Genomic DNA, 9698 nt, shown 5'->3' with positions numbered 1-9698 from the left:
AGCGAACAATAAACGATATGGCAAGACAAAAAAATTTATAATTATACCAAAATTTGACCAATTAGAGTAACGTGAGGCTAAAACATGTAAATATGATATCTGGATCACTGTCAGATGAGCCGTCAGATGCTGAGCCGACCCAGGACGCATAACTTGCCATCAGACTCTCCATCACTCATGGCATTTAGTGTTTCTATTACCTACCTTCCATAAACTAATTTTTTTAGTCATTTTGACTTTATTTATGAAACTCATAACCGCTAAATCAGTGAGTGAAAGGCGTTGCCTAGAAATGTACAATGTTTAAAACATATGCGGCAAGAAAATGACAGCGCGAAAATACATGCATTATATAGCGGGTAAATTTGACCCGCTGGCGCTTATAGGTCTAAATGCCCCGTTTTTTGATCTGGTTTTATCCAAATAATTTTTAACAACATTGGATTGTAAATTACATAATTTTAGTAAAAGTCAATGACTGGGAGACTTGAATGTTTTATTTTAAATCTGTTATGTACATTTGAAAAACAGTCACGGGTAAAATTTACCCCGTGGCGGTTGTTAAACTGAGCACTCACCATTGTGACGGCAATGTTAAGTCTTTCCAAGAACCTGAGAATGAATATTTTGAAGCCATTATTGCCGGGGACGTCATTTGATGCTTTTCAGTTCACACAAGGCTACCTGCTGTACATCTGAGGAGAAAGTTCAGTCTTAAGGATTCACTTAGTCAGACATTTGCATTTGGCTTTGGCGAACCTCTACAAATCATTCAGTTTTCCATGTAGAAGGGGGGAATATATGCACAGAAGTAGCTAAACATGCACCCTGCTGAAAAGAGCAGCTTGTATTTTTCACCTGGTCCAGGCTGGCTACGTTGGTGAGCTGAATGAAAAGTGATTCTAAGCATGGTCTTGGTCTCTAAGCATGGTCCTGTGTTCTTGGTAAAGCTACTTAAAGGGATAGATCACCAAAAAATGAAAATTATGTCATAATTTACTCACCCTCATGTAGTTTCAAATCTGTACTATACAAACTTCATTGGACTTTCACTGTATAGACAAAAAAGGAGACATTTTTCAAAATATCTTCTTTAGTGTTGCATAAAAGAAAGGAAGTCATACAGGTTTGGAACGCCATGGGGATGAGAAAATGACAGATTTTTTTTTTTTCTTATGGAGGCACTAGCACACCAGCATCCAAAATAAAATACATGCTGGTCTTTTCAACAAGGCATGACATTTAACACAGTTTGCAAAATTCTGAAATTTATATAAATTGCTCAAATTGTTATGCTGGTAATATAAATTGTAATGAAAAGTATGTATTCAATTAGAAAAAAGAAGTCATCTCAGTGCCTTTTATTTAAAAATAACTAAATAAATAAAAATCCCATCTGCCCAAACATCAGCAGTCTGAATCTCACTCTCACCCCCTCAGACCTCACGTCTGCTCTCAACCATTCTCTGCAGCAGCACTAGTGTCTACATCATTATACGCTCATCTTGTTCCTCCAAACTCTTCAGTTCTCTTCTAAATACCTCTTTGAACCCCTGTCTGGCTGTGCAAACTATAGCATCACAACCAAATACATTAGCACTCTTTTATGGCCCGAAGTCTGGACTCGTGACCTCTCCGCCTGCTCCCTTTCTGTCTGAGCTCTAAACCTCTGGCTTTCGCCGTCTCCCCTGCTGCTGTCATCCCGGGGGACTCCCAGTGGGCAGAAGCTGATTAGAGATGAATCAGACAGCTGAGAGAGGCTGACTGAGGTAAAGATGCATGCAGTAGAAATCCAGCCTGGCCTTCACACATCAGAGACCATGTACACGGAAGAGAGGAGAATATAATTGGAGTTATAGTCATACAGTTGGCACTGCAGCCAACACACTGTACAACAACCCTGAATGTCTAACACCTACAGTACCCTCTGCATTCCTATTCAGCTTCTTTTAAAGGAATTGCTCATTCAAAAAATGACAATTTTGTCATTATTTAATCACCCTTGTGCTGTTACAAACATATGACATTCTCATCTTTAGTGGAACATAGAGGAAAGAAAACTGAGCTTCAAAAATGACATAAAAGCACCATAAAAGCATCATGAAAGTTGTCCATATGACTCATGTACTATATTCCAAGACTCTTGAAACCATACCTGCCTTCCTGTAACTCAAAGAGTAGATCATAACACTATACTGAAAAGAAAATTGGTGTAAGATTTACTTTGAAAGAATTTTCACTCAAATAATTACAAAGACACAACAAGTAACACAATGTATCAATTAGGGCTGCACGATATTGGAAAAAACTCACATTGAGATTATTTTTTCTGCGATATATATTGCGATATGAAAAAAAATCAGATGACTTCAATAGCTCTATTTGGAAAAAAAATAATCAATGATTGGGGTGATTTTGTAGGCGAGTAAATCAGCATAGGAAATAAACAAATTACAAGCATAGATAAATAACAGAACAAAGATACAAATGAAATAGGCTAAACAGTGCTTTATATTTTTCAGGTAAGTCTAACAGTATTCAGGCACAGAAATTAAATAATCAAATGTAAAGTGTAATTACTACATTTTTGTGTCAATCCATGTTCATATTTACTGCAAAAATGCACTGTTACTTTAATTCATAGGCTCGGTGCGGAAACGGTCTCTGCACTGCTGCAGACGCACTGCTCGTGGAACGCACTGCTGGACCACAACCGTGTGCACGCTTTATTAATCTGTTAACATGAGGTACACGTGCATCTGCGTGGCTCTCACTGTCTACACCGGATGCAAGCGGCATGGCGCAACGCAACAAAATACTATACAACCCATTTTAATCAGTGATGCTGTGTGACTGACAACACTGGATGCAGCTCGACACGTGCAGTGTGCACGCTTTATTAATCCGTTAACATGAGCGCGGAAATAATACGCACCGCATGCGCACTGCAAACGGAGTAATGTGAACCTGACGATATGTGTGTGCGCTGCGAGTGTGCATGAGCGCACGGTCTCCAGGAGAGCGCGCGAGCGCTGAATAGTTAAACACTTGCAATAATTAAAAAGTAATGCAATTTATAAACTTTAGTGACGATGTGACACTGCCTCGATAGTGCAAGTGACAATTTCTGTGTCAACTGTGCAGCGTGCAGCTCGCTTATAGACAGATGCGATGTGTGGTGATTTGAAGCCATTTGCGATTTTGAGCGAGAAAGAGAGAGCGCGCGCGGTGATTCACTCATGCTGTTTGTGAAATTACGTCTTACACAAGGTTTTCAAATTACTTTATAAGTTATTTAATGAAGAAATGTGAAGGTGAGTACTTCACCTTCAGCATTACAATTATTTCACCCGTGCCGGCCCTGACAGAGACTGAGACGGTGCTGCATATCATGCCAAACCTCTCACGGCGCGTCATCAGTTTGAGATCGTTTTTTTTTTTGATTGGCCTTTTTAGAGACCGCCGATCAAACATCCCAACGCGATTATGTGCCGATAGTGATCGTAGCCGATCAATCGGAGCACCCCTAATTATAATCAGTGATGCTGTCCGTCTACACTGGATGTGGCGCGGCGCGACAAATCCCCGACAGTAAACTGATGTTGCGTTCTATTTATGGGGTTCTGACACAAAGTTCATATGATTGGCAACGGTCGCTTTGTCGCATCCAGTGTATTTCAAGTCAGGTTTTGGACTTTAATCCCAGTTTTTTCTCGGGTCTACGTGGTGTTGTGATTCATCATATTCACGCAGCAGCAGCGGTGATGAGAGAACGCGCTTGAGAAACAAATACATAGGCAAGATCACAGAATATTGGTCACTTTTTAAATAATAAAAGTATAGTGCATCTACTAGTAATTATATATAAATAAATAGGTTTTTACCGATGCAAATATGTTAGAAACGATGCATCGTGATACAAATGCCGACTTGTAGCCAATACACACTTTTTAAACCGATGCATCTCATCGTTAACTTTTTATGCCGATGCACCGAGCGAATCGGGGAATCTTCCCATCCCTAGTGTAGACAGACTTTGGGGCCGTTCACATGTCACGCCAAAAAACATGTGGAAAATGCCAGCCGCGCTGCTTTCTAACGATAAACGATATATCGTGCAGCCCTAGTATCAATTGAGCAACTACTTTTTTTTTCTTGTAAAACATAGTCCAATAATCATTTTATTTAATCAAAAAAATCATTTTAGTGTATCTACACTGAGGTCATGGGTTCGATTCCCAGGAAAATCAAGAACTGTGTACCTTGAATGGAAGTTGCTTCGGATAAAATTATCTCCAAATGCATAAATGTTAATGCATAATGTAACACTATAACTATGTACATGGAACAAAACAAACATTAAGTTAATATTTACTTGAAAACGTGCTCTAGCTCTCCTTGGCCCATGAGAGAAATTAGAGAGCTAGATGTCTAAGAGAAACATTTCTTGAGCACCAAATCAGTTTGAGAGAAATAGAAATAGACTGTACCATTTATTAATCATTCTTTTGAGTCAAGACTTTTCACTGAATCAAAAACAGTCTGATTGATTCAATCACAAGTCAGAATCTAATTCTCAAGTTCAATAGCTCACTCAGGGGAAAGACTATCGATGGATTACCTAAATGTTGATATCATATGTGTTCAGAAGACTTCTGCTGTTACCTCTCTTGCGTTTCTGAGAGATGTAACATCCCTTGAAATGAATTGTTTGTTACAGAGAGTGAAAATAAAAATGGAAAATTATAATTTTTACAAATATTTGAATTTTTTTGATGCAAAAACTTTATTAACTTCATAAGCTAACCTCCAGAAACATAATATAAAGATCTGAAAAATAATTTCATGACCCCTCTTATAAAACATGGCCACAAATTAATAAGTGGTAAATTCTGAACTTATGGCCACTATTTCTATTTTTTCTTCCATATGTCATATGTTCTGGGTTCTGTAGAATTGCAGTGATGTTTCATGCAAAAGATGGTTAAAAATAAAAGTTGTATGCAATCTCATTATGTCAATTATTACCAATTTATTTAGTATGGACCCCTTTTATGATATTCCTATGGAGCATTTGCATACTTTTTTAAGCTTGAAAGCCTCTGTACACATGGGCACTAATGGAATGGAAAAAAGAAACCAGTACAATCCTCCTTTTGTGTTCCCTAGAAGAAATAAAGTCATAGGGGTCTGTAACAACATAAGCCTGAGTAAATTAAGACAGAAGTTTCATTTTTGGCTTAAGTATTCCTTAAAATCTTTCTCTCTGTCCCAAGATGCTACCTTACTTCTAGTGTGTCTGTCCATCTTGGCCTCTCTCCAGCTTCTCTCTCTCTCTCTCTCTCTCTCTCTCTCTCACTCTCTCTGCTTCTGTCTGCCTCGCAGCTTTTCTCTCCTTCCATCTCCGTCTGCATGGCTGTGTGAATGGAAATCATTTCAGGCATCACTACCCACGGCTAATGCTGAAATGTGTTCTCTAAGGTGTCCACAGTGCACATGAATACAGTCATGCCTAAACCCAGATACCACACAGTCTGATACTCCACCCATTCAAACAACCTTGAGGCACATAATGAAAACCTCAATATTTCACACGAAACACAACCTTCATCGTCCTCTTCTCCCCACTTAGTAAGTCATAAGACTTCTGGTCAGTTCTAAGATGTCTGAAGCTGTATTATAGGCATTAAATGGTCAGAGGTCAACTCAGATACAAGGCGAATAAAGGTCAGGTCCATATCTCAAGACTAGGGATGGGTATCGTTAAGGTTTTAACGGTATTACTACTCTTACCGATACTGCTTATCGATTCGGTACTTTAACGGTATTGTTATCGGTACTTTTTGTTTTATATATATACATATATTCTGAAATGTAAAATAAATATTTAATGAAACGAATATCGCGTGCACACATTTCAGCCTGAGGAAGAGCGTCTCTTGTGCGGATTGTGCTTTCAACATTTTATCATCAAACATTAGCAACAGCAATTTAGCAACAGTAAAGAGGGCATCTTACAACAATCACCGACTGAGCTGATTCTGACGTTAAGTTTGGGTTTTAGGGAGGAACGAATGCGCACCGCTGTGAAGGGAAAGAAGTTGCGCAATACGAAACGCAGCTAGTTTTTAATAGCTTTACCTCATGTCTTCTTTTGTATAATCCTTAGAAGCCAAAATCGAAATAAAAAAATTAAATTAGCTTAATTAAACAGCCACAGGCCTAAAGTGTAAGCAGATGTTTGAATGTTTAGTTCTCTCTTCTATCATAATTAAACAGGGCTTTCATGTTGCGCGTGCTGAAGCTCCTCCGCGTGGGCGCGATCTCGCTTCTGAATTGCGAATAGCAAAAATGCATCATAGACAAATGTTTGAAAAACAGCTGGCGACTCTGGTGAGATAGAATTTGCAAGATAATGTATATATAGCAATAATAAATGTATGTGTGTTTTATTAATTTCTCCAGTACCGATAGCAGAACCGTTAACGTCAGAGCTTATCGATACTCCGGTCTTTCATAATTTAGCCCCGGGACCAATTAAATACCGGGTTTCGGTACCCATCCCTACTCAAGACTCTGACCTCCGTGTAATTGCCTTAAGGCCCTTTAAATCATGTCACTGTACGGCACCGTTTGCTGTGCTTCACTGGTCAGAAGTGCTTACAGCAGTTTGATGCTCATAATACTTCCAGTGCACTGAGCAACAGACCACCTCCAGAGACAGTTTCACAAACCACGCAAACTTTCAGAAAACTGGTTAAGATGAAAACAGAGTTCCCTTCAAACTTTAACACGTTCATGTATCTCTGTAAAGTGGAACACATTCAAATAAATGCATCCATATAAAACTAAACTAAACCAATATACTGGGCAAAGCATCACAATGAGAAGCATAAGCTCATTAGTTTATCATCTCAGCAATGAATAACTGAGTCAAGCAACACACTTAGAAAAACATCCGAAAGAGTGAATAAACCCTAAAATATCAAAACCACACTTGTCAATAACCTCATTAGTGTAAAACTTTTCTAATGAGAAAAATAATTAAATTCTAAAAGGAATGTATTCCTGACCTGAATCATAAGGCGAGTCATTTTTTGGTCATATTTTAAATGAATCGGGAACTGCATACTTTAGGTTTACACAACTTAGATCAGTCTGTTTACTAACTGATGATGACAATGAGTAAATAAAGATACATTTTCAATATAGTTTTTGATGTATAAATAATAATGGTTTTACAAAAAAAAAAAAGATTATTGTTGAACACACAGTCCTGTTCAAAGGTTTGAAGTCAGTAAGTGTTTTTTTTTTTTAAGAAATTAGTACTTTATTGGCAAGAATGCATTTAATTAATCAAATTGACAGAAAAAATGTTTACATTGTTACAAAAAAAAATATTTAAAATAAATTATGTTTGTTTTTAACTGTCTTATCATCAGAAAATGTGTGTAAGTATCACGGCTTCCACAAAAAATTTAAGCAGCAAAACTGTTTTCAACATTGATAATAATAGGAACCATTATTAGTTGAGCACCAATAATAACTGATAATTGATTACCAAATCAGCATATTAAAATTTTTTATGAGTGATCGTCTGACAATAGAGACTGAAGTAATGACTGCTGATAATTCAGCTTTGCCATCACAGGAATAAATGACCAAAACGACATTTTAAAATATATTTAAATAAAAAACAGTTATTTAAGATTGTATTATATTATGGGTTTTTATTTTATTTATATTATATTTCACAATATTACTATTTTTACTTTTTGATCAAATAAATGCAGGCTTGGTGAGCATAAGATACTTAAAATACTAAAAAACCGCACTGACCCCAAACTTTTGAACAGTAAGACTAAATCGAGTATTTGGATGACATGATTTAAATATCATCGACACAACAATATACCAAACAAATTACTGTTAAAAAGTTAAATCCGGCTTTAATTGTCTCATCACCTGGCAAGAACTGCAGTTGTGAATGAGAGATACATTTCCCATAACAAGCCTGAGGGGAATCACAATGCCACAGCATTTCGTCATTACAAGATACAAACATAATCACAGTGTGTTAAAGTTTTGACTGATCTCAAAGCTCCCTAATTATCTTGATCTCCTAATAAAGCACAGGATGACTGCATCATCTCTAACTAAAGAAGAACTTTAGACTGAGACATGGATGGTAACTCATGAGATCACCCCAGTCCTTCTTCTAACACGCACACACGCGCACACACACAGACACATGCACTCCTTCTCTCTTTACCAATGGTAAACACTGATGCCAACTGAGCGCCTGTCTCACTGATCTATTCATTAGACCAACAGCAAATCACTGACTCATTATTCAATCCTGTTAATGGGTAAATTCTGGAAAACATGAATGTAATAATAAAGTCAATAATGTGGAAAAGCCCAGCTACTAAAAAAGCAAATGAATGTAAGGTGTTAATGGTGAAATACAAGTGAAAAATGATGTGAGAGGAGGCTGTGTCCATGTCACTGTGACTTAAACCTAAATGCATCAAAAATGGTGAAAATGGACACATTAAGCAGGCTTTTAGCAAATAAATGATGGTGGCAGGAGTTGTGGGACCTTTCAACACACCTGCAGTGGTGACAGAGGATATGATTTTATACACGCACGCACACACACACACATATGCTCATATAGTATCCTTACACCTTTATAACACTTAGCGAACCACTATAGATGCAGCTTCTGTGCTGTCTTTGCAATGAGAAAATGGAAACAAATTGGGTTAAATGATGTGGCTGATGGGAGTGTATGAAACGGGAACGTTTAATCCATCAGATAGCCTAGTAAACCTCTCAAATATCCTCAAAATTAATATCACGTTGAGTCGCATTTGACTTAATTTTACCAGACATGACTTGAATGAATAAAAAACTTAACAGAGAAATTAATCGATCATGTTCCTTCCATCCTCCCAGATGGATTCAAGGAACTACAGTTGCAGATATTTGAGAGGAGATGAGTGATAAATGGATAAAAGAAATGTGGTCTCAGTTGAATCTTTTTAAATGCTGCTACTGCTTAATGTAACAGAGAGATCTCTCTCATCTAATCCGTTTCAAATGGACTTTGATGAGCTCAAGAGAAACAAAGATCAACTAATGACGCTCAAACACGCTCTTAGACCATAATAGCATATTATTAATTATTCAAACCAACATAATACTGCTTACTCACGCAGTTTATTTCAGTTATTTCCTCTCCTCATGTTCCTGCAGACGGCTGTTCACAGCAACAGTTACGCGAGCGTTTTCACTCACGCGCACCGCGCGTGAAATCATTCATTCCTCCTGTCAGGAATTTACCGGACGGTCTCCGTATCACTCAAACGTTAACCCACCATGTCGGTTTAAAATCCAAGCAGAGTGTCACCGGACAGACCCACGCAGCGAATCCCGCATCAGTCTCTATGTGTGTCTTTTTCTCTGTCGAGGACGGACCGCAAGAGCCCCGGTGATTTTACTTCTTCCTGATTCTTCTTAAGCGCGTAAAGTCCAAGAGCAGGTCAGTTTCAGGACGGTGTTTGATAGTCCTCAAGTAACGGTAAAAATGAGCATGACAGCTCCATTGAAAGTGCAGCCCACCTCAAACAACCCTCATTCAACCCTCTCACTCTCTCTCACTCTCTCTCTCTCTCTCTCTCTCTCTCTCTCTC

At 38.0% G+C, this 9698-nt stretch overlaps 1 protein-coding gene across 1 annotated transcript in view; it reads right to left on the bottom strand.

Annotated features, from left to right (window-relative positions):
* Window positions 1-9643, bottom strand: part of LOC107719223 (protocadherin-15-like) — a 217308-nt gene extending 207665 nt beyond the window's left edge. The window contains exon 1 of the mRNA XM_016526598.1: window positions 9221-9643. The gene's annotated coding sequence lies outside the window, so the exon portion shown is untranslated. The remainder of the gene's footprint in view (window positions 1-9220) is intronic.
* Between the last annotated feature and the right edge of the window lie 55 nt (window positions 9644-9698).

This window comes from Sinocyclocheilus rhinocerous, unplaced genomic scaffold, assembly GCF_001515625.1.
Source record: "Sinocyclocheilus rhinocerous isolate Xijiao unplaced genomic scaffold, SAMN03320098_v1.1 scaffold513, whole genome shotgun sequence".
Lineage (NCBI taxonomy): Eukaryota > Metazoa > Chordata > Actinopteri > Cypriniformes > Cyprinidae > Sinocyclocheilus > Sinocyclocheilus rhinocerous.
Note: the sequence above shows the minus strand (reverse complement) of the source record. Positions and strands in the feature narration are given on the sequence as shown.